Source organism: Amphibalanus amphitrite, unplaced genomic scaffold (assembly GCF_019059575.1).
Source record: "Amphibalanus amphitrite isolate SeventyFive unplaced genomic scaffold, NRLGWU_Aamphi_draft 001867F_arrow, whole genome shotgun sequence".
In the NCBI taxonomy this organism is placed as follows: Eukaryota; Metazoa; Arthropoda; class Thecostraca; order Balanomorpha; family Balanidae; genus Amphibalanus; species Amphibalanus amphitrite.
In genome coordinates this window covers 1-5,804 of record NW_024883360.1, presented here as the reverse complement: position 1 = coordinate 5,804, position 5,804 = coordinate 1, and positions in this window count along the sequence as shown.

The window sequence follows — 5,804 nt, the reverse complement described above, 5'->3', positions numbered from 1 at the left end:
AAAAACGCAAACACCGCCGAAAAAAACGCCCGCAAAGCACGCACGCCCGCCGCCAACCGCAAAACGCCGCAAAAAAAACGGCCGCCCGCCGCCAAACGCAAACGCCGCCAAAAACGCTAAAACGGCCGCCCGCCGTCAAACGCAAACACCGAAAAAAAACGCAAACACCGACGCAAAAAACGCCCGCCGTAGGCAAAACACAAACACTGACGCATTAAGACAAATATGGCGCCCTGCGGCAAATGTGGTGCATTTATATCTGCCGTTTAAGCAGCCATCTCTTAATTACAGCGCATCCTAATTGTCCAATGTTCGACAAAGTTACGCACATTCTGCGCTTTGCGGCAAAAATGGCGCTTTGAGACAAACGTGGCGCTCTGCAACAAACATGGCGCATTCGTTCATGTCGCTTAACAATTCATCCACCCACCAAATTCTAGCCCAATCGGACTGAAACTGACAAAGTTATGTACATTTGAATATTTCACTATAAAATATCTCCGCAACGGAGGTGACCAAATTTGCACGTGTGCCACGTGACCACCGGTGGTGCAAGCAGGACTTGTCCCCTCACTGATTGCACAATTTCATTGTTCCTGGCTTGTGCTGTTTTCGTGCTATAAGGCCACAAATCGGCAAACACACGATAATCTGGAAGGTACGCGACTCAAACACGTGGCCACGTGACACGTGCCGGACCATTGATAGCTTCACCGTTCACGCCACGTGATGACCCATCGACGTGGCCATCAGCATATAAAAGATGACCCCGGCCGGTGTCACCGTCCCTGAACAGTGGACGGCTAAACTCGAAAAACGGGAAAATTTAGGGAAATTTCACCTTTCGAATATATAATTCCCCCAGAATTTTGAATTTTTCATTTTACAAAAAATCCGAGATAGCAGTGTTTTAGACCTCTTCATTTTGTGTCTATACCCGTTTTCAGATTGACTCTATCATAAAAACTGACAGCCTGACGGCCATTTCCCCCATTCCTTGCATTTAACAATGTTGGTGTATTTAAGCACAAAAATTGACCACGTGCCACGGCACGTGCAATAGCACGTGCGCCACGTGACCACTGGTGCGACAAGCTGGACTCATCTGCTCACCGGCTGCACTTATTTGGTGTCACTAGGGGGAGTGGTTTTTGAGCCATAGGACCCCAAGTTGGTCAATGTCGGATTTTCCACGAGGTTCCCCCATCAAACACGTTTGCACGTGGCACGTGCTTTTCAATCGCCCCATATCTGACCCATACCATGTGGTAGCTGACACCCCGGGGCACAACATATTGGAAAATTTTCCAAATCTAACGTGGAAATTTTTTGCAAAATCGATTTGAAAATAATTTTTCGAAATCGCCATAGGCTCAACATGGGGTAACTGTCCGTCACGATTACCCGAAACTGTACCCTATGATTTTTAAATAATTACCCCCAGAAGGTGAGGTGCCAGCCCAAGAACTGACCCTAAAAAAGTGGACAAATATTACTGAACAGATTTTCCGTAAATCGCATTTTAAATTTTTCCCCATGTTAACCCTATGGGAAAATGCACGTGCCGATTACCCCAAAATGGGTTAATTATATTTCAAGCGACTGGTACCAGCCGGTAGCTCCCCCACACGGGACCAAACGCTGAAAATGGCAAGAAAATCTACCGAGCCGTTTCGGTGGCGATCAAAATGTCCAAAATCGCGGCAGAAACACTAAACACCCCCCTAGAGAGGTAGCTCAGGTTGGGATTTTCAATAGAAAATCACAATTCTAAAGAATAGTGATTGTTCTTAATTGAAAAGTCCCAACCTTCGGATAGGCCCGGGCAGCGCTTGTCGAACAGCTCTGCGGATCCGAAGGTTGGGACTTTAATTGTGAAAAACCGCCCGCCCGCCGCCAAACGCAAACACCGCAAAACGCGCAAAACGCACGCCCAAAACGCCAACGCAAATGCCGCAAAAAAAACACGCCACGCCAAACACGCACGCCAAAAAACGCCCGTCCGCCGCAAAACACAAACACCGCAAAAAAACGCAAACACCGCCGCCGCAAAAAAACGCCCGCTGCCAACCGCAAAACGCCGCAAAAAAAACGGCCGCCCGCCGCTAACCGCAAAACGCCGCAAAAAACGGCCGTCCGCCGCTAACCGCAAAACGCCGAAAAAAACGGCCGCCCACCGGCAACCGCAAAACGCTGCAAAAAAAACGGCCGCCCGCCGGCAACCGCATACCGCAAAACGCCGCCCGCCTCAAACTGCCGCAAAAAAACGGCCGCCCGCCGCGAACCGCCGCCCGCCGCCAAACACAAACAACGCAAAAAACGCAAATACCGTCGCAAAAACGCCCGCCCACCGGCAACCGCAAAACGCTGCAAAAAACGGCCGCCCGCCGCAAACCGCAAAACACCGCAAAAAACGGCCGCCCGCCGGCAACCGCAAACCGCAAAACGCCGCCCGCCTCAAACTGCCGCCCGCCGCCAAACACAAACAACGCAAAAAACGCAAATACCGTCGCAAAAACGCCCGCCCGCCGCCAACCGCAAAACGCCGCAAAAACGGCCGCCCGCCGCGAAACGCAAACACCACAAAAAAACGGAAAAGTCCCGCCCGCCACCAAACGCAAACCCCGCCGCAAAAAACACACGCCGTCCGCAAAACGCAAACACTGACCTATTAAGACAAATATGGCGCCGTGCGGCAAGTGTGGTGCATTTATTTCTGCCGTTTAAGCAGCCACCCTCAATCAAAGCGCATCCTCGGATTTTCCACGAAGTTCCTCATCAAACACGTTTCCACGTGGCACGTGCTTTTCAATCGCCCCATATCTGACCCATACCATGTGGTAGCCGTATAAAAATGTCTTATTGTATTGCCCGGCAACGGTCTGTCCCGTCTGTCCTGGCACGTGGCATAATTTTGGAGATAGGTATATCCTGTATGCTATTTGCGTGTAGTAATGAATACAACAAACACTAAGAATAGCTTGAGATAGCGGGATACGTTTAGTGAGATGGTTGCGTGCGAAAGTTATTTTTAACAACAGTTAGCTGCTAGAAACGTGCTGGGTATCAACAATTATCAAGCGTCAAGAAGTCTCATTATAAAGCGCAATACAAGTCGTACATTTATGATCGTATGAGACGTTCTGCATTGATCTTATAACCACTTTTCAAACAGACAAAATAGAAACTAAAAAAATAATTATGCAGCGAACTGCTATGTGAACTTCATTCGAAGTCAGGCAACCATCTCTCCGGGGGCGCCACGAGGAGGCATCCCACAGTGTGGCATATCGGCAAACACAGATCTGCTGTAGCAGGTGAATATTATTTACCCTGCCAATGGCATTGGCAGCAATAGCCGATATTCCCACTGTCCGCCCCCATAAATTTTGCCTGTGGCAATGCAAGCCACTCCATTCATTATGAATGGTTTACCTTATTGTTCAACATCAAAACTGATAATGGGTCAGCTACTCAGGACGAGTCAGCACCACCTAGCCTTACGTAACATACATTGCTTTTTTGCGAATAGTTGATGAATGCGTCTATAGCTTCAATTTAAAATCGGACGTCATTTACCTCAAGAAAAACTTTTAAAAGAATATTACTCAATTAGATAGTGACTACTTCAAATTTGGCGAAAAGTTTGCTGAATGGATATCAATGAGATAGGTCATTAGAACGCTTCTTTGAAGTTTCAGATTTAGACGTTGCAGCCACTAAAAACGGTTATATCGGGGATCAGAACCCAAACGGAGCTAGGAATCTGATGCAACTCGCTTTTGTACCTTTCTTGACGTAATTACACTTAGTTTGCACAATACGTTCGTGGAACTGGTTAAGATAGACTTATTATATTACTGACACGTTTATATCGGGGGATCAAAAGCCGAACGTAGATAACAGCCTGATGCAGCTGGTCATTGTACGTGTCTTGACGCAATTAGGATTAGCTTTCAAAAGAAATGGAACTGGTTCAAGTGTACATTTTTGCCCAAAGTACAAGATATTGACGTCCCAAAACCTGCCATAACCAACAAATTTAACTAAAGAAGAAATGAGGTACATGCATTCTCAAAAAGACCATGCGAGCACACATGCAGTACATGGAAACACGAATGCATTAAAAAAAAAAATGAATTTAAAGGGACTATCCCACCTTCAAAAAAGTCCCGTTTAGGATTCGGAAATGTTACTCATGATATTGTGACGAATTCTGCAAGTTTTTACGCGTTTTCATCGTATACTTTTTGAGATATTGCGACTTTTATATTTCATCGTGACGTCATTTAGATCGGATCTGTGACGTAATGAAGGATTTACTTCATGTCAGTGTGGGGGAAATTTGGCAGCAAATATAGGTATTTGCTCTCAAATATGACTCGGCTCATACAATATCAAAAGTGTCTCTGATTGGCTTATTCGTAAATCAAGTGATACTTCACTTGACCAGGCGTTCAAAAGGCAAATGGCGTCATCAGATTACCGTTAATGGTTAAGAGACTGGGCCTTGCGCAGGGCTCATTTTCAAATGAAGGGAACGAATTTCTTCAACACCACGAGGCCGCGGCGGTTGCAACCAAGATAGATAGTGGTTTCTGGGCCTCGCCGCAAACTTGGCTATCTCAACTCAAACCTAATGTAAATGTGAGATAGTCCCTTTAAGGTGGCATGCAAGCACACATGCAAGACATGGAAGCACGTAAGTTTTTTTTTTTTGAGGGTGGCATGCAAGCACGGAAAGTTTTGTTTGTGGAAAATGGCATGTGACTCAGGGCTGCGGAGTCGATGGATTTTCGGCGACTCTGACTCCGACTCCGACTTTCAAAAACCAACTCCGACCCCGACTCCGACTCCGCGCAGAACTGTCGACTCCGACCGACTCCAACTCCCGACTCCGACTCCGCAGCACTGCCAGGACTGCGGAGTCGATTGATTTTCGGTGACTCCAACTCCGACTCCAGATCCGGTTTCCAAAATCGACTCCGACTCCGACTCGACTCCAGGCAGATCTGTCGACTCCGACCGACTCCGACTCCGCAGCCCTGATGTGACTCAGGGCTGCGGAGTCGATGGATTTTCGGCGACTCTGACTCCGACTTTCAAAAACAACTCCGACCCCGACTCCGACTCCGCGCAGAACTGTCGACTCCGACCAACTCCAGCTCCCGACTCCGACTCCGCAGCGCTGCCAGGACTGCGGAGTCGATTGATTTTCGGTGACTCCAACTCCGACTCCTGATCCGGTTTCCAAAATCGACTCCGACTCGACTCCGGGCAGATCTGTCGACTCCGACCGACTCCGACTCCGCAGCCCTGAATTGTGACTCAGGGCTGCGGAGTCGATGGATTTTCGGCGACTCTCACTCCGACTCCGACTTTCAAAAACAACTCCGACCCCGACTCCGACTCCGCGCAGAAGTGTCAACTCCGACCGACTCCAACTCCCGACTCCGACGCCGCAGCACTGCCAGGACAGCGGAGTCGATTGATTTTCGGTGACTCAAACTCCGACTCCAGATCCGGTTTCCAAAATCGACTCCGACTCCGACTCCGCAGCCCTGCGAAGCACACATGCAATCGTACACGCAAGCACATATACATTTTTAAAAAATGAATTTAAGGTGGCATGCAAGCACACATGCAAGACACGCAAGCACGGAAAGTTCTTTTTTTTGTTTTTTTTTTAATGGAAAATGACATGCAAGCACAAATGCAGTCTCTGAGTGTTGGAATTGGAATAGATTGCTTAATGTCGTTTCGTTTTTAGCCTACCTAAGGTTCAGTAAACCCCTCATTTAATT